General features: G+C 37.3%; 1 protein-coding gene across 1 annotated transcript in view; it reads right to left on the minus strand.

Annotated features, from left to right (window-relative positions):
* RASSF9 (Ras association domain family member 9) overlaps nt 1-21,198 on the minus strand; it is a 38,518-nt gene that overhangs the window by 6,024 nt on the left and 11,296 nt on the right. The window lies entirely within an intron of this gene.

Here is a 21,198-nt window from a genome sequence, read left to right on the forward strand (position 1 = left end):
AGATTCAACCTAAGCAAAAAAGCTGACTGGAGTGTACTTTTAATTAATGCACTGTAAAAACAAGTTTATGAGTTTAATGGCTTAGACATGTGGATTAAATTGGAAGAAAAACCATAAACTACTTCTTAAAGAGGAACTTTATCACATAAATTAGCCTTTGATAGCAGTGGAACCACAGTGCCTCATTAGAGCACCCAACTGGTCAAGGAAGGACATTTCCCAATAGCCAGCCATGGAGAAAAGCATGTGGAAATGTATTACCTTCTATGCCTTTTTCTTTTTAATCTTGTTCCTGCTTTCATACAGCAATAAAGGATTGTGACTTGCCTGGATGCCTCCCTTAGCTGACAAAACTCTCATAAGTATAAAAGCCCTACTGCTAACTCTTTAGAGTAATCCTTACATCCTGTTACATTTTCTAGATGGGAAACATCAGTTCTGGGTCTGTAGCTAAGGATGACACATGACTTATAAGCGCTTCAGCTCTACACTGTGAAGCAGCTGTGAAGAAGACTGGAAAACAGGGATCAGGGAGTCTTTATGTACGCTAGAATAATAATGACATACATGAGAATTCCCCAGTTCTTCCATGATCCCTGCGCTAATTGGGATTCTCTGTTTTGGAAGGAGCAAGTGCTTATATGTTATGGCTTCCACTAGAGACCTGATAGTTTTCAGCTCATGTGGATGATATAACCCTAACAGTCATTATGCACAATCAAGAAAGATATTATTATTTCCATATTATATATGAGAAATTGAGTGCCTTTATTAACAGTTCACAAGCTAACTGGTTTCGAACACTTAAAAAAAATTTGCTCTAAACGTCCTTTTATTTTCTTGACTCAATTATTCTCTAAATATTTTGAGGAATTTTTATTATCATCATTCAAACCAGGTAGTTTTCGAAACTTCTGCCACTTGACTGAGCGTGTTTAAAAGTAATTACTATTCTTCATTGAATGTAGGCAGTAAATCTTCCATACCTAGTATAAGCCACATTATGTTTAATTCTACTTTGTAGCAGGCTTAGGATTTTGCAAATGATGTTTATTTTATAGTATGGCTCCAATCGAGTTTCTATTCACTCATTCATTTGACAAATATTTGCTGAGCATTTCTTCAGCGGTTGATACCATCATGGAAATGTGGATCACAGAAATATTTGTATGATTTATAAAACATTTGCTGTTTAGTTACTAAGTCGTGTCAGCCTTTTTTACCACCCATGGACTGTAGCCCACCAGGCACCTATGTCCATGGGATTTCCCAGGCAAGAATACTGGAGTGGGTGATCATTTCCTTCTCCAGGGGATATTCCTGATCCAGGGATAAACTTGTCTTTTGCATCTCCTGCATTGGCAGGTGGATTCTTTTACCACTGAGTCCCCTGGGAAGCCCAATATATAGTATACTGCACCTATAATTATGTAGTATGAAAGTGTGTTAGTTGCTCAGTCATGTCCCCATGGACTCTTTGTGACCCCATGGACTGTATGTAGCCTGCCAGGCTCCTCTGTCCATGGGATTTCCCAGGCAAGAATGCTGGAGTGGATTGCCATTTCCTCCTCCAGGGGATCCTGACCCAGGATTGGAACCCAGGTTTCCTGCATTGCAGGTGGATTCTTTACCATCTAAGCCACGTAGGAAGTCCTTATTATTATATACACAATATATACTACATAATTATTTACTATATATTATGACCTTTCCCATACATACTTTAGAAATTATATATGTATTTTACACTTTATTAAATTTGATATTATTGAATATATCCAAAGATTCTAATTAAGTATTGTTTTGTTTGGGATCCAGATTGATGGGAGAAATAGCAATAACCTCAGATATGCAGATGACACCATCCTTATGGCAGAAGGTGAAGAACTGAAGAGCCTCTTGATGAAGGTGAAAGAGGAGAATGAAAAAGCTGGCTTAAACTCAACATTCAAAAAATTAAGATCATGGCATCCAATCCCATCACTTCTTGGCAAACAGATGGGGAAACAATGAAAACTGACAGATTTTATTTTCTTGGGCTCCAAAATCACTGCAGATGGCAACTGCAGCCACGAAATTAAAAGGTGCTTGCTCTGTGACCAACCTAGACAGCATATTAAAAAGCAGAGACATTACTTTGCCAACAAAGGTCCATACAGTCAAAGCTACGGTTTTTCCAGTAGTCACATTCTTGGCTGGAGAATCCCATGGGCAGAGGGGCCTGGAAGGCTACAGTCCATGGGGTCGTAAGAGTCAGACACGACTTAGTGGCTAAACCACCATCACTATGTCTGTATGTGAGAGTTGGACCATAAAGAAGGCTGAGCGCCGAAGAATTGATGCTTTTGAACTGTGGTGTTGGAGAAGACTCTTGAGAGTCCCTTGGACTGCAAGGAGTTACAACTAGTCCATTCTGAAAGAGATCAGCCCTGGGATTTCTTTGGAAGGACTGATGCTAAAGCTGAAACTCCAGTACTGTGGCCACCTGATGCAAAAAGCATTAGAAAAGACCTGGTTGCTGGGAAAGACTGAAGCCTGGAGAAGGGGATGACAGAGGATGAGATGGTTGGATGGCATTACTGACTCAATGAACATGAGTTTGAGCAAGCTCCGGGAGATGGTGAAGGACAGGGAATCCTGGCGTGCTGCAGTCCATGGGGTCGCAAAGAGTCGGACATGACTGAGAGACTGAATAACAACAACATGCTCTGTTTATGTTTTCAAATAGTTTATAATCACAAAATAAGCTTAAAAATTATTTACGTATATAAAAGAAAATAAAAAACACTCATCGCACCACAGTATCCATTTTTATCTGATGCTTTAAATTCTTTTTTGCCTTCTGAAACATTAACAAGATTTATTTGTAAAGATTTTCAAAAAAGGAATAGTAGGAACAATACTTGATAGTTTAAAATATGATTTCATCTTAATTTTCACTAACAATTCATTTTCACTAACTAATTCATTTTGAATTCCAATAAATTATTTTAATGTATAGAATTTATTTATAAATTTATTTATGAATTTATAATTAGAAAAATTATAAATTTTTCTAATCTTCTGTACTCATCACTGTAATACTGCAATATATATTATATATCTGACTCACATTTCTCACAAGATTGCTTCAAATATCAGATAAGAGAAAGAAGAAGAGTCCTTTGAAAATTGTGGAAAATGTACTGGGTAAATATAGGTTATTAACACTAATGGTAAAATTACTGTTATTATTACTTAATGCTGAGAAGGGTGTGGTATTATTCAGTAACATTATTGAGCTTGCTACAGTAGTTAACAGTATTATTTTCAAAATATTTTCCAATCCATCCCACAATATTTTTTCACCTGTTTTTAGCTTGTCAGTATTTTTGCATGTACACTTCCAATATAACAGAACTGTTTATCTAATTAAAGATGTTTAAAAGGATCATTAGTATAATATTTGGATCACAGATGAGCTGAGAATCCTTTTAATCTTTCTCTGATTTATAACTCTCTGATTTTAACACTGTGGTAATAAAGTTTATTATACTGAAAATAATCTATACATATATTTATATTTCACCTGACTACTCTTCCATAACTATTTCATTATTCAGTTTTTTCCTTTTAGATTATCTTCTTCAGACAACTAAGAAAATGTATATGCCAAATGAAACTATTCAGCAACATGTGTTAGCCTCACAGGTACTTTTCCAGATTTATTCTGAAATAGAGTGAAAATTATATTTGAGAATTTTTGCATTCACCCTGTATTCAATCATGAACTTAAAAATGTCTCCACTGATAATTAGTTTTAATACCACAGAATACACAGAATTAAGATGAGTTGGCTTGGAATTATATATGCAAATTCATACAACTAAACATTTCTTCAACAAGTTTCCATTGAGAAACTATGGTGCATAAAGCAGTAGGGAATAAATCAACTATTTAAATCTGGAAATCTTGAGTATTAAATAAGACATTTTAATGTCAAATTGAAGATCCACAACATAAGTATTTACAGAAAAAGGATTAAATGTGAAGGCAGAGAAAAATAAAGATAAATAAATAATATTTGGCTATCTTTAAGTTGTACAAAAAAAAAAAAAAAAGAACTTGGGGCCCAGGAGAATAATTCAAAAAATGACATTTCTTCCTAGTATGGTAGACATTGAAGTTTAATTGAAATTTGATATATAAAATTTATCAGGACAAATATTACATATTGAGCCCTACTTAAAAAAAATAAGAATCATTAAAATGAGAAATTATTAAGAATAATTACATTATAAGATATGCTAAAACCCAGTATATGTAAACTAGCAATCCATGGTATTTATAAAAAATATTTAGATCTCTGAATGCATTTTTCCAAAGAATCTACATTATAACTTTTTATTTCCTAGGCCAGCCTGGAAGTATGATACTAACATAATCTAGCTGCCATATATAGGAGTGATTCTAAGTGAAATGCTCTTATTGCTCAACTCTGCAGAATCATATTCCATGCTTGGAAATCAAAAGTTATACTTTTATCAGTTTCAAGCAATTGATGGAACCTCTGTCTGCAAACACTGATGGAAGTCTCCAACAGATTGAAGGGTACAGACCTGTGAAGCTTTACGAGCATGTTGGACATATCTCTTAGTGTTGCCTCATTGCCCAAAGACTCTTCTGTTTCTTTTTATTACCATTGCTTATTATGTAAACTGAACGCTCTCCTTCTAAACCAGTGGTTCTCTACCAGCGGTGATTTTGCCTGAAATGTGTGGGGACATTTCAGGTTTTCACATTAGGGTCTGGGGATGCTAGGAGCATGGGAATGATCTAGCCTAAAATGTCAACAGTGGTGCTGTTGAAGAACCATGTATGCATGCATGCGTGGGCTCATTGCTTAGTCATGTCCGACTCTTTGTAACCCGGGGACAGTAGTTCACTAGGCTGCTCTGTCCATGGGATTGTCCAGGCAAGAATACGGAGTGGGTTGCCATTTACTCCTCCAGGGGATCTTCCCCACCCAGGGATTGAATCTGCATCCCTTGTGGCTCCTGAATTGCAGGTGGATTCTTTACTGATGACTCACAGAGGAAGCCCGTTGAGGAATCTTGATCCATATATACAACAAAATATACTTTCATCACAGCTTTGTCTATTCTGTTTTTTCTTACATCTTGTGGAGAATCTAACAGTAAAATATATTAAAACAAAAATAACAAATAAGTGAGACATTTCCTAAATAAGTGATGCAAGTTGGCATTCTACTTAATGGATTGCCAATGGAACTTTTTCTCCTTTCACCCGCATTGCCAGTATTTATGATTATTATTATTAATCCTGTCCAACTGGACTCCCCTCTGTTAGTCCCAGAACTGGTCCTAAAGAATACTGATAGCTGCATTAAGATGCTATAGAAACACAAGTATTCAGAATAGGATTAATTTTAGTTCAGGGGAAAAACAAACAAACTTGCATTCATAGATTTCATTAAGAAATAGTAAATCTTCCTTCTTCATTAAGAAATAGTATTTGAATATCTGACCATTAAATGGGGAATGGACAGTAGGAAGAAAAGATGTGGGGATGAAATGACAGGATAGAAGTGGCCAAGGAGACTAGGGCAGTGCCAGAGGCATGGAGAGGGTTGGAAGTCAGCAGAAAGGGTTTCATTGTATTTCTCCCTTACTCTTTCTTTGCAAGTTTATTCTGCCCTGTGACAGAGTGGACAACCAAAGACCAGAATTAGGAATGAAGGTTTTGAGACACCTTCAGTTTAGGAGAAGAAGTAGTCAAGATAATATCTGCAGTCTTTACAGGACCAAAGGGAAATTCCCAGAGATAACCAAGGGAAGTGAGAAAAATAAATAAATAAATAAATCTATCACTTAGTTAAGGTTGTGGACAGTACAGGCATGTACGACATGCCTAGACAAGTTAGAAAGTATCTTTAAAAATACCTTAGCAATAAAACTACACTGAATATAACATTTTCTTGCTTTGGTTATTCAAAGGCACCCTGGAATATAATATTGTCTTGAAGTCACATTATTCAAATGAATTGGAATACAATACTGTATTTTTATTTTATTTTATTTTTTAGATCTAAACTAATTTTTTTAAATTTTATTTTATTTTTAAACTTTACAATATTGTATTGGTTTTGCCAAATATTAAAATGAATCTGCCACAGGTATACATGTGTTCCCCATCCTGAACCCTCCTCCCTCTTCCCTCCCCATACCATCCCTCTGGGTCGTCCCAGTGCACCAGCCCCAAGCATCCAGTATCGTGCATCAAACCTGGACTGGCGACTCGTTCCATATATGATATTATACGTATTTCAATGCCATTCTCCCAAATCATCCCACCCTCTCCCTCTCCCACAGAGTCCAAAAGACTGTTCTATACATCAGTGTCTCTTTTGCTGTCTCGTATACAGGGTTATTGTTACCATCTTTCTAACTTCCATATATATGCGTTATTATACTGTATTGGTGTTTTTCCTTCTGGCTTACTTCACTCTGTATAATAGGCTCCAGTTTCATCCACTTCATTAGAACTGATTCAAATGTATTCTTTTTAATGGCTGAGTAATATTCCATTGTGTATATGTACCACAGCTTTCTTATCCATTCATCTGCTGATGGACATCTAGGTTGCTTCCATGTCCTGGCTATTATAAACAGTGCTGCGATGAACATTGGGGTACATGTGTCTCTTTCAATTCTGGTTTCCTCAGTATGTATGCCCAGCAGTGGGATTGCTGGATCATAAGGCAGTTCTAGTTCCAGTTTTTTAAGGAATCTCCACACTGTTCTCCATAGTGGCTATACTAGTTTGCATTCCCACCAACAGTGTAAGACGGTTCCCTTTTCTCCACACCCTCTCCAGCATTTATTGCTTGTAGACTTTTGGATCACAGCCATTCTGACTGGTGTGAAATGGTACCTCACAGTGGTTTTGATTTGCATTTCTCTGATAATGAGTGATGTTGAGCATCTTTTCATGTGTTTGTTAGCCATCTGTATGTCTTCTTTGGAGAAATGTCTATTTAGTTCTTTGGCCTATTTTTTGATTGGGTCATTTATTTTTCTGGAATTGAGCTGCACGAGTTGCTCGTACATTTTTGAGATTAGTTGTTTGTCAGTTGCTTCATTTGCTATTATTTTCTCCCATTCTGAAGGCTGTCAATACTGTATTTTTAAAAATCTGATTATTTGTGCTTTTCTGATTGCTGAATACAAAACAAAGGTTGCTATTATTCTAAATTTTATCAGACTTTTGGCCAAACTAAGATATTGTCTTAGTATTTTTTTTACATGCAGTTCAAATTAAATGAATGCTTTCCAAACTTCTAATTCTATAGAAAAGTAGGAATAATCTCCTTAATATTTCCTAACACATAGTAAAATTAATTCCCTTTGAAATTTTGATTAAACCTCAAAATATATTTAAACTCCTCAAAAGACATTTATTTTTCCCTGATATCATCATGCAGTTCAAAGCCATAGCAAGGACCACAATCAGAATTAATATAACATATGTTATTCATTTATGTATCCTGTAATAAAAATAAGAGTACAGAGGGAAAAAAATACATGTTGCACTGAATTCTGATTCAGCACAGAGAACAGACTTCAATGCCTCCTAATAGTAAGATTTTTCCATGGAAAACATAGATGCCTGTAGAATTATAAAAATCCTTCTTATGAAGTCTGTTCTCAAAATATCTTGACCAAATAAACTATCACAGGGAATTAGGTCCAGTCTATAGAACTCTTTGGTGTATAACCCACTACATGTGGCACTCATATTTAAAACAAGTCAGTAAATAACACTTGGAGACAGACTAACTCAACAATGCAAGATTCAGAACTAAAGATTAGGAATGGCAGCTATAATACAGTAACAAAAGAAATTCAATTTCAGGATATTTATCTCAGGCTCAAATCTAAAATTACCTTGTAGAAGTTTACATTGTCTTGAATAAAAGCATATAATTAATTAAAGAATAAAGATCAGATCAGATCAGTTGCTCAGTCGTGTCCGACTCTTTGTGACCCCATGAATCGCAGCATGCCAGGCCTCCCTGTCCATCACCAACTCCTGGAGTTCACTCAGACTCACGCCCATTGAGTCAGTGATGCCATCTAGCCATCTCATCCTCTGTCGTCCCCTTCTCGTCCTGCCCACAATCCCTCCCAGCATCAGAGTCTTTTCCAATGAGTCAACTCTTCGCATGAGGTGGCCAAAGGACTGGAGTTTCAGCTTTAGCATCAGTCCTTCCAAAGAAATCCCAGGGCTGATCTCCTTCAGAATGGACTGGTTGGATCTCCTTGCAGTCCAAGGGACTCTCAAGAGTCTTCTCCAACACCACAGTTCAAAAGCATCAATTCTTCGGTGCTCAGCCTTCTTCACAGTCCAACTCACATCCATACAGAGACCACAGGAAAAGCCATAGCCCTGACTAGATGAACCTTTGTTGGTTCTGCTTTTGAATGTCTCTGCTTTTGAATATGCTATCTAGGTTGGTCATAACTTTCCTTCCAAGGAGTAAGCGTCTTTTAATTTCATGGCTGCAGTCACCATCTGTAGTGATTTTGGAGCCCAGAAAAATAAAGTCTGACTCTGTTTCCACTGTTTCCCCATCTATTTCCCATGAAGTGATGGGACTGGATGCCATGATCTTCATTTTCTGAATGTTGAGCTTTAAGCCAACTTTTTCACTCTCCACTTTCACTTTCATCAAGAGGCTTTTTAGTTCGTCTTCACTTTCTGCCATAAGGGTGGTGTCATCTGCATATCTGAGGTTATGATATTTCTCCCGGCAATCTTGATTCCAGCTTGTGTTTCTTCCAGCCCTGCCTTTCTCATGGTGTACTCTGCATATAAGTTAAATAAACAGGGTGACAATATACAGCCTTGACGAACTCCTTTTCCTATTTGGAACCAGTCTGTTGTTCCATATCCAGTTCTAACTGTTGCTTCCTGACCTGCATACAAATTTCTCAAGAGGCAGATCAGGTGGTCTGGTATTCCCATCTCTTTCAGAATTTTCCACAGTTTATTGTGATCCACACAGTCAAAGGCTTTGGCATAGTCAATAAAGCAGAAATAGATGCTTTTCTGGAACTCTCTTGCTTTTTCCATGATCCAGCAGATGTTGGCAATTTGATCTCTGGTTCCTCTGCCTTTTCTAAAACCAGCTTGAACATCAGGAAATCCACAGTTCACATACTGCTGAAGCCTGGCTTGGAGAATTTTGAGCATTACTTTACTAGTGTGTGAGATGAGTGCAATTGTTTGGTAGTTTGAGCATTCTTTGGCATTGCCTTTCTTTGGGATTGGAATGAAAACTGACCTTGTCCAGTCCTGTGGCCACTGCTGAGTTTTCCAAATTTGCTGGCATATTGAGTGCAGCACTTTTACAGCATCATCTTTCAGGATTTGGAATAGCTCAACTGGAATTCCATCACCTCCACTAGCTTTGTTCATAGTGATGCTTTCTAAGGCCCACTTGACTTCACATTCCAGGATGTCTGGCTCTAGATCAGTGATCACACCATCGTGATTATCTGGGTCGTGAAGATATTTTTTGTACAGTTCTTCGTGTATTCTTGCCATTTCTTCTTAATATCTTCTGCTTCTGTTAGGTCCATACCATTTCTGTCCTTTATTGAGCCGATCTTTGCATGAAATGTTCCTTTGGTATCTCTGATTTTCTTGAAGAGATCTCTAGTCTTTCCCATTCTATTGTTTTCCTCTATTTTTTTGCACTGATCACTGAAGAAGGCTTTCTTATCTCTTCTTGCTATTCTTTGGAACTCTTCATTCAGATGTTTATATCTTTCCTTTTCTCCTGTGCTTTTCGCTTCTCTTCTTTTCACAGCTATTTGTAAGGCCTCCCCAGATAGCCATTTTGCTTTTTTGCATTTCTTTTCCATGAGGACGGTCTTGATCCCTGTCTCCTGTACAATGTCACGAACCTCATCCCATAGTTCATCAGGCACTGTATCTATCAGATCTAGGCCCTTAAATCTATTTCTCACTTCCACTGTATAATCATAAGGGATTTGATTTAGGTCATACCTGAATGGTCTAGTGGTTTTCCCTACTTTCTTCAATTTAAGTCTGAATTTGGCAATAAGGAGTTCATGGTCTGAGCCACAGTCAGCTCCTGGTCTTGTTTTTGCTGACTGTATAGAGCTTCTCCATCTTTGGCTGCAAAGAATATAATCAATCTGATTTCGGTGTTGACCATCGGGTGATGTCCATGTATAGAGTCTTCTCCTGTGTTGTTGGAAGAGGGTGTTTGTTATGACCAGAATAAAGAATAATTATAGGTGAAGATAAAGGGCAAGTTTATTAAATCACATTCCATACCAAAGATTATAAACTGGTATTTTAACTTACAAACCCAGCTCTACAAATTATGAAGTTTAAAATACTGAGGGATGCCATAAGTAATTAGTTTGGGTAGTCAGGGTTTAAATTACATGACACATTTCTTTTAAAACTAAAAGGTCAAGCTTCCAAATTTAATAGCATCTTTTCCCAATAATCAAAATTATCAGAATACAAATACTGGTTTGGCCATAACATCTTACAGAAAAACTCAAATGAACATTTTATCCAATTCAATACAATGAGTTTAGCTAATTAATTAGTTAATATCACTACTATTATGTAAGAGAAAAATTTATATTTTGTATACTATAATTGGGTGGCTTTGTAGTAAGAGAAAAAAAATGACCCAAACAGAAATTTAAGACAGACTCTGGTAAAGATAAAAGTTTAAATATATGATTGAAAAAAGTTCTATGTAAATCAAATCTATCCTAGTAACTAATAAGTTAGTTATTCCCCAAATAAATTGTCCATTTTGAATTATAGCATACATATTTTTATAACTTGATTCAAGATTCATTTCTTAACACATTACTGACCAGAGGCATTAGTTTCTGCAAAACATCCCCTGGTCAATAATGTGTTAACAGAATTATGATTTTAATAAATATGAATAAACAATGCGGGTAAAATTCTATAGAAGATAAGATGATCTTTAATTTCAGAAATGCATTATATAGCTGGGGAAGGACAAAAGATATGTTTAGAGAGAAAGATTTTAAAATTTCAATATCATCTTAAATATTATTGGAAATCATGAGATATTAACATATTCTGTATAAAAATGCCACAAAAATTTTTAAAAAGCAATAATAATCAAAGTTAGGTAATATGTAATAAACCATAATAAGACATAGAAGTTGACCCCAATGTCTTCAAGACATTCTCAATTTCCATAACCCTTCAAAGTCAAATTAGGTAAAAGAACCTCATGAGATTTCATTTGGGACAGGATCTTGGATCCTGTATCTAAGATCCTTAGATCTTATCTGTGAGGAGGACTCTTTCAGTTTATTACTTAATATGATGATGTTTAGGTTTGGTGGTTAAGGAACAGATACTTAGAAAATAAGTAAGGTGACTGGGGAAAAGAACAGTGGGGTGTGTGTAGAAGGAGACGTTAGATAACAATCAGATCAGATCAGTCGCTCAGTCGTGTCCGACTTTTTGCAACCCCATGAATCGCAGCACGCCAGGCCTCCCTGTCATGACCAATTCCCTGAGTTCACTGAGACTCACGTCCATTGAGTCAGTGATGCCATCCAGCCATCTCATCCTCTGTCGTCCCCTTCTCCTCCTGCCCCCAATCCCTCCCAGCACCAGAGTCTTTTCCAATGAGTCAACTCTTCGCATGAGGTGGCCAAAGTACTGGAGTTTCAGCTTTAGCATCAGTCCTTCCAAAGAAATCCCAGGGCTGATCTCCTTCAGAATGGACTGGTTGGATCTCCTTGCAGTCCAAGGGACTCTCAAGAGTCTTTTCCAACACCACAGTTCAAAAGCATCAATTCTTCGGTGCTCAGCCTTCTTCACAGTCCAACTCTCACATCCATACATGACCACTGGAAAAACCATGGCCTTGACTAGATGGACCTTTGTTGGTTCTGCTTTTGAATGTCTCTGCTTTTGAATATGCTATCTAGGTTGGTCATAACTTTCCTTCCAAGGAGTAAGTGTCTTTTAATTTCATGGCTGCAGTCACCATCTGTAGTGATTTTGGAGCCCAGAAAAATAAAGTCTGACAATAGCTCACATTTATTTCATGCTTAATATGTGCCAGGCATTGTTTTAAGTGCTTAAAATATATAAACTCATATAATTTTCATCACAACCCTATCAGCTATGTCCTGTAATCAAATTCATTACAAAGATTAAAAAACTGAAGCACAAGAAATTAAGAATTTGTTCAATACCACCCTCAGTTAGTAAGTGGGAGAAAATACAGATCATGTAGAAATAAGGAAAATAAGAATAATTTGGATTAAATGAGTTAGAATTGAATCCGTATTGATGAACTCCCTACTGCCTAATAAAATAATCAACATATTTCATTAAGTTTTCTCTCACTGGAAACAAGATACTAAATCTGAGTCAGATACAGTCATCTACTGAAGAGGGAAAAAAATTGTGGTATTATGATAAAAGTATTTTATATATTTACTTACTACCTGCTTCTATACATTGTCCATACATACAGGATCATCTATCAATGTGATATTTAATGACTGACTTTCTTGGAAATCTGGAAACTTGTCAGTACACAGACTCCTAATTCTTTCACCTGTTTAAGAAGCAACCAGAAAATAATTTTATAGTTCCCCTAGTAGACATCTGTGTAAAATGCTGAATTGCCCATTCAATTCAGATTTTTTAAAAGTATTTTATTCATCCCAGCAACTAGAGAGAATAAATATTTTTTCTATACACATACTACATTTTTAGTAAGTTCTAAAGCATGACATGGTCTCTAATCATTTAAAAGCTATACTGAGAACCTCCCTGGTGGTCCAGCGGTTAAGAATCCACCTGCCAATGCAGGGTGCACAGGTTCAATCCCTGGTCTGGGAAGAGTCCACCTGCCACAGGGAAACTGAGGCTGTGAGCCACAACTGCTGAGCCGGCGCCCTAGAGCCCACATTCCACAAGAGAAGCCACCACGATGAGAAGTCCATGCACCACAACTAGACAGTCTGTGCACAGCAATGGAGACCCAGCATGATCAAAAATAAACACATTTTTAAAGCTATATTGATTTTAAAATCTATTTGGTTTGGGCTGTTTTCTGTACTTAAACACTGATCACCTTAATGCACCATGAAGGCATGTGAAGTAAGCAAATGTACTATTGATGGGATTCAATACATGATATGTCAAAATATGGTACCTGGAGTATTTGAAGCAGAAGGAGTTCTAGAAAATGGGAGAAATGGGGAGTTCACTTGGACATTCCATCCAAGCCTCTCCCCTGAAAGTGATCCTAGCATCCTCAGCTGAGAGATGCCCTTCCTATATCGGAAGGAAAGGAGCACTCTTATCTCTGAATACAAAGTGAAGAGACGAATCCAGACTCCATTAAATTTCTCCCAGTTTGCTATACTTACTTTGTATTCTTTGACCTATCTACCACACTTCTCCATGACTGTGCATTCTTCATTAAACCTAGCATAAAACAATTGGGATTTAACCATTTCTTTAGATCTTCATTTCCTTAAGAAGGCTCCTGTGTCATGTAAAACTTACAATAAATTAATGTGAATGCTTTTCTCTTGTCAGTCTGTTTTTGGTCAGTTTAATTTTCAGAACCAGGCATGGAACTTAACAGGGTCAAGGAAAACATTTTATTCCCATACACTACCCATAAAATTAAAAACAAACAAACAAAAAAACCTGTTAAGTGACAATTTTGACTCTTTCTGTAATGTTTACACACTTCAGTTCAGTCGCTCAGTCGTGTCCAACTCTTTGCAACCCCATGAATCATAGCAAGCCAGGCCTCCCTGTCCATCACCATCTCCCAGAATTCACTCAAACTCGTCCATCGAGTTGGTGATGTCATCCAGCCATCTCATCCTCTGTCGTCCCCTTCTTCTCCTGCCCCCAATCCCTCCCAGCATCAGAGTCTTTTCCAATGAGTCAACTCTTCGCATGAGGTGGCCAAAGTACTGGAGTTTCAGCTTTAGCATCAGTCCTTCCAATGAATACCCTGGACTGATCTTCTTTAGAATGGACTGGCTGGATCTCCTTGCAGTCCAAGGGACTCTCAAGAGTCTTCTCCAACACCACAGTTCAAAAGCATCAATTCTTTGGCGCTCAGCTTTCTTCACAGTCCAACTCTCACATCCATACATGACTACTGGAAAAACCATAGCCTTGACTAGACGGACCTTTGTTGGCAAAGTAATATCTCTGATTTTGAATATGCTATCTAGGTTGGTCATAACTTTCCTTCCAAGGAGTAAGCGTCTTTTAAGTTCATGGCTGCAATCACCATCTGCAGTGATTTTGGAATCCCCCAAAATAAGGGAATGGTTTACACACTTAGACACACACAAAACAAAGTCTGAACACAATTAAAATTAATGAAGCAGACAAATGGTGAGGAATCTCTCTGCATCTACATGCTAAAATAACTCTGGTTATTTTACCCAGAGAATAACGCATGCCCTCTGAAGTAAAATTTTTGAGATCATAGTACTGTAGTCTCAGGAAGAGATCATCACAGATCGTGTCAGTCACAAACAATACAAGTCTTTGCTTAGGCTGCTATGTAAATTTGGATTACTGTTTTGATAGATGAAGCATGAAAATAGTGCTATCAAATAGTTTTCATTAAGCGCAAACTGTTTATTTTATTCACATTTTATTAAAATAGTTTTAAAACTGGAGTCCTTCAGAAAATTAATCATTCTATGAAAAATAGGGGCAGCAAATATTAAAACTATCTTGAAAATTAAAATTTTATGCATATATATGCATAGAAAAAATCACTAGTTCTATGCATTACTAATACCAGTTTTAATTTTCTAGGGTGTAATAATATAAGCCAGTCATATAGGATAAGAAAAACCCTAAACATTCCATCACTGCAGGGTCCTATAATACTATACATAATTCCCATAAACAGAGAAAAGGGAAGGGGATGTGTAAAGAATGTGTATTGGAGATTACTGGAGGTTAAGTAAACTAAGACTCCGGAAGTTGATTATACTCAAAATGTAAATATTAACATGTAGCGTTTACTAGATGAAATGCTGAGAAAATATCTAATCTTATTGGAAATTCTAGGGCTTACTTCCAAGTGTTACCTGTGCTTCGCAAAACTTTCCTTATTGATTTGTACTTTGTAAAGAAATAATTCAAAACAAGAGCACATTCATTAAAGGAAAGTTACCCAGCCTGAATATTTAGTTTAACAATAGCTGTAGTTATGTCAACTACTAACATTTGTTTTCCTTTTGGCAGCTAAGCCCATAATTGCTTTTGCCTTCTTAGTGGAAGCTGTTTTCTAATGACGGTGATTTTCAGCTTGTATTTGCCTGCAGCCACCTACTCATCCCTCTCTAAATGTGTTCTGAAATATGATGGTAGATTTGAATGGCGCTAGAAATATGTAAGAATTTGAATTATCCAGTAGGATAGCTGAAAACGTAAGAGGAGCTCCTTTATTCCTGATTTCTACATTCTGAACATGGTCTATAATAAACAGTAATAAACTGTGACTTCCAACTGGCAGTTTTATTTAAAATAATCATCTCTTCACATTAGTCACAAATCAATTACCTAAAGAGCAACAAGTAAATTACTTGTAGAAATAAGAATATACCAGGGCCTCATGCCATTTTTTTAAAGAGGTACTTGAAAACGTTATGGATAAAAGAAAAACACTGGTCATCTACATGAAAAGTATCTTACATCCATTTACCTTCTCAAAGTTTTTAACTCTTTAATAGCCTCTGAATGTCACTGTCTCCACCTCCTCTAGGACTTTGCTTCATAATTTATCCCTTCTTTTATAATGTTTTAAAATAACTTCATTTTTATTTATTTATTTGGCTCAGTGGTATCTCAGCTGCAGCACGTGGGATCTTCATTGCATCATGTGGGATCTTTTGTTGTGATGCACAGAATTCTATAATTGTGGAGCTCAGGCTAAGTAGCTGCAGGACAGGGGCTCAGCTGTTCCGGGGCATGTGGGATCTTAGTTCACCAACCAGGGATCAAACCCCTGTTCCCTGCATTGCAGGGTGGATTCTTAACCACTGGACCACCAGGGAAGTCCCAGTTTATCCCTTCTTGCTTCCCTGGTAGCTTGGATGGTAAAGCGTCTGCCTACAATGCAGGAGACCCGGTTTCAATCCCTGGGTCGGGAAGATCCCCTGGAGAAGAAAATGGCAACCCACTCCAGTATTCATGCCTGGAAAATCCCATGGACCGAGGAGCCTGGTGGGCTACAGTCCGCAGTGTTGCAAAGAGTCGGACGTGACTGAGCGACTTCTCTTCACTCTTCAAACTCTTTATATCTTCTATCTTTACTTCTGGTCCTTCCTACAATCAGGTCACTCAATTTGACCACACACACACACACACCTCAACTACCTTTCCTTCACAAACTCAAATAATAACCCACAGTCACTTTCTCCAATTCACCTCTTTCCAGTAACAACCACTTTAAAGTGACTTCCACCACCACACACCCACAGCAGACACATTTCTTCCTAGCTTTATCAAAGACGTAATCTCTAAATCCAATTGCTATTTTTGGAACTGATCTGACTTGACCTCTTTATAAGATTTATGTTGTGACCTTTTCCTCTCATTTTTGCAGTAGTCTGTTCCCTTGACTCTTTCTTTACTCTTTATTTCTTTCCCTTTCTAACTTCTTTTCAGTTCTGACATGGCCCTTGTTTCTGCATACTCAATAAATGTAGATGTGATGCAGGGGTGGCCACTAATTCTTTGCAGCTTTTTCCATTGAAAGATGGAATCTATTTATTTTTCCTTGAATAGACTTTGGGACTAAGTATGGCCAATAGAATGTGATGAAAACCACATGTGCACGTTCTAGTCCAGGCTTCAAGAAATCTTGCAACTTCGCCTTCTTCCTCCTGGAATGCTGTTCTGAGACTGCTGTTTAATGAAAAAACTTGAGATGAAAGACCACATGGAAAGACAGGGAGATCCAGCCATCTCAGTTGACCAGTTAACCCACTGAACCCTAAGCCTTGACTAACTCACTGCTCATGAGAGAGCTCAAGTAAAAACCGGAATAATGATCCCAATTTATCCAGAAAATCAAGCAAATAATGCATTGCTAGAACTTTCCTGGTAGTCCAATGGCTAAAACTCCATTCTCCCAATGCAAAACGCCCAGGTTCAATCCTTGGTTGGGAAACTAGATCCCACATGTTGCAACTAGACCCCACATGCTGCAACTAAGACCCCATGTGGCAAAAAAAAAAAAAAAAATGTTTTCAGCCACTAATTTTTATGATGCTTTTATTATCAGTAAATGATAACTGATACAATAGGCATCTTCCAGGTTTTTAATGACTCATTTCTTGTCTCACTATATACACAGGACTGGAAAAAGTCAGTTTTCATTCCAACCCCAAAGAAAGGCAATGCCAAAGATGCTCAAACTACTGCACAATTGCACTCATCTCACATGCGAGTAAAGTAATGCTCAAAATTCTCCAAGCCAGGCTTCAGCAATACGTAAACTGTGAACTTCCAGATGTTCAAGCTGGTTTTAGAAAAGGCAGAGGAACCAGAGACCAAATTGCCAACATCTGCTGGATCATGGAAAAAGCAAGAGAGTTCCAGAAAAACATCTGTTTCTGCTTTATTGACTATGCCAAAGCCTTTGACTGTGTGGATCACAATAAACTGTGGAAAATTCTGAAAGAGATGGGAATACCAGACCACCTGACCTGCCTCTTGAGAAACCTGTATGCAGGTCAGGAAGCAACAGTTAGAACTGGATATGGAACAACAGACTGGTTCCAAATAGGAAAAGGAGTTCGTCAAGGCTGTATATTGTCACCCTGCTTATTTAACTCTTATGCAGAGTACATCATAAGAAACGCTGGGTTGGAAGAAGCACAAGGTAGAATGAAGATTGCCAGGAGAAATATCAATAACCTCAGATATGGAGACGATACCACCCTTATGGCAGAAAGTGAAGAAGAACTAAAGAGCCTCTTGATGAAAGTGAAAGTGGAGAGTGAAAAAGTTGGCTTAAAGCTCAACATTCAGAAAACAAAGTTCATGGCATCCAGTCCCATCACTTCATGGCAAATAGATGGGGAAACAGTGGAAACAGTGGCTGAATTGATTTTGGGGGGCTCCAAAAGCACTGCAGATGGTGATTGCAGCCATGAAATTAAAAGATGCTTACTCCTTGGAAGGAAAGTTATGACCAATGTAGACAGCATATTAAAAGCAGAGACATCACTTTGTCAACAAAGGTCCGTCTAGTCAAAGCTATGGTTTTTCCAGTGGTCATGCATGGATGTGACAGTTGGACTATAAAGAAAGCTAAGTGCTGAAGAATTGATGCTTTTGAACTGTGGTGTTGGAGAAGACTCTTGAGAGTCCCTTGGACTGCAAGGAGATCCAACCAGTCCATCCTAAAGGAGATCAGTCCAGGGTATTCATTGGAAGGACTGATGCTAAAGCTGAAACTCCAATATTTTGGCCACGTCATGCGAAGAGCTGACTCATTTGAAAAGACCCTGATACTGGGAAAGATTGAAGGCAGGAGGAGAAGGGGATGACAGAGGATGAGATGGTTGGATGGCATCACTGACTCAATGGAAATGGGTTTGGGTGGACTCCGGGAGTTGGTGATGGACCAGGAGGCCTGGTGTGCTGCGATTTATGGGGTCCAAAGAATTGGACATGACTGAGCAACTGAACTGAGCTGAACTGATATATATCTTATGGGTGACTGTAATGTCAGCCACAACCTTATCAACCAGCTGTATGATGACAGTTCCAACATCTATTATTTTTTCCTTTGAGCTCTAGACCAATATTCCCAACTTAGTATTTACATGTTTACTTATCTTTATATTATAGCCACCTCAAACATGGCCCATCAAAATGAATTCACCATTTCCTCCTCACACATCTCAAACTCTTCCATCTCTTGATTTCCCATCCTAACAAAAGGGAATCACTATCACCCTGCCATTTCACTCGAGTTTGCAAATTCGGAGTCTTCCTAGATTTTTTCTCTAGCTCATCTGCTTTTAACACAGTCACCATGTCTACCTAAGTGTTCTTTTATTTATTTATTTTTTTGGAGCATGAGTGGTGGAAGGGTTTTGAGGGAGAAATAAACAAAAGGAATTTTTCAGTCAACTAGGACCTGCTGGTTATAACTATCCACTCCATGTAAATAAAAATTAGTTTATGTATAGTCACACCCACTTAATTCTGAATTGTCTATTTCACACCACATGGAAAGAGTTGAGTGGTTGAGACATTATGGTGGGAATAACCTAAACATTTATTATATGACCTTTTACACAAAAAGTTTACCGACTCCTGACCTAGATGATTTACTTGTATCAAAAATCTAGATTCTGTTTATTTAATTACTAAAATATTATTTGAACTCTGATATCTATACAGTGGTTCTATGTATTATTCTTTAGGGGATAAGAAAGTAAAAATAGTGCGAGGGAGGTTCAAGAGGGAGTTGATATATGTATATATATAGCTGATTCATGTTGTACAGCAATTATCCTCCAATTAAAAATAAAAGAAAGTAAAAAGAATCTGGTCTTTATACAGTAGAATGCATAATCTCATGGAAGTCATGACCATGTTTGGAGGTAATTTCAGCCAAAGGCAATGAGTGAAGGCTCACTAAGACGATGGCAGTGAAATGCTGGATGAAGAATGAGTAGGTTTAACATAGGATTAGTCAGCTTGAAGGTCTTGGCTGGGAAACTAGTGTGTTTTGCCTTTAAAGTCCCATTCCAGGTGCAGTATGTTCCATATTAATCAGTCCCATATGGATGTCAGGCGGGATGGGAGTAGGCTGGATGAAAGGCTGCTTTCAATGTGCAGGGTGTCCAAACACCAGGTGTTTGGAGGTGGAATATTTGGTAACATTCAAAGGACACCTTGAATTTTTTTACTCTTCACCCTCCTGTTCTTCCCTCCCTCAAATTACTCTTGCCACTTTTTTTTTTCTTTATGATGATACAACTATATTCCTATTTACTCAGAGCCCAAATAATAGTTATCATTGATTGGTTTTTTCCCATCCTGATACTTTCTATCATGCCCTTCTACTCAGTTTTGAATTCTTATAGTTCTGTCTTTATAGTGATTCCTATAACTGTAATCTCTACCTGAAATTTCTTGTTCATTTATTGTTTGCTTACTGTCTGCCTGTCCACCACGGCACTACAACCTCAATAAGGATAGAGAGATTGACTGTCTTTCTCACTTTTTAATCTGCAACACATAGAAAAACGTGTGGCACACATCTTAAGGTAAATAAATATTTTTGTTGAAAGCATAGATTTTATTATGATGTTTTAAAATACCTGCCTATATATATATTTTTTTCTAATTTAAAATACCTGCCTATATTTTAATTAAAGTATGTCTGTGTGTCTACCAAGCAACAATTTCCTTAAAGTAAGGTCCATTTAATCTTATTAATGCCCCCAAAGAAAGGGATTCATTTGATATTTTTGAATTTTTAAAAATCATCAAATAACCATTATCTTGAGTCCAAACAAGGGAAATATATACAAGTAGATACCAAATCTGATAGAGTGGGAGAGTTGAGAATGTTTTATTTTCAGATGCTAAGGTAGATAATAAAGCAATACTATTATATGCTGAGAATACATAAGGCATTGCATAGCAAAAGCTGCCATTTTACGTAATTCTCTAAATTGCGATTAAGCAAGTTCTCCTAGCTAAAATAGAACCACTAAAAATGATCATTAAAAAAAAAACACAAACTTAGTCTAAGTTCCATGCCTATTATTAGTAATTCTAAGAAAAGGTTCTTTGACTTTCACTATCAAAGTAGAAGAACAAGCAGTCAAGAAATTAAATCTAACACTTTGTGGTTGCCTGCTACAAAGTGCTTGACTTCCTGTGCATTAAAAATGGTAGAACTCAAAGGTCCACTAGAGTTCCATAAGTGCTTTTGCTAATTGTGTACAATTCTTTTCTTCTTATGAGATTGTAGTTATTATATGTCTACTCCATGGAGACATCCATGGTTTTTCAATAGCATCTCTCATAGCTTCCAGACAAAGCTAATTATGTGCAGAG

The sequence above is a fragment of the Bos grunniens genome, chromosome 5 (genome assembly GCF_055505025.1).
Source record: "Bos grunniens cultivar Pamir isolate PY7600 chromosome 5, Bosgru_T2T1.0, whole genome shotgun sequence".
Classification (NCBI taxonomy): Eukaryota; Metazoa; Chordata; class Mammalia; order Artiodactyla; family Bovidae; genus Bos; species Bos grunniens.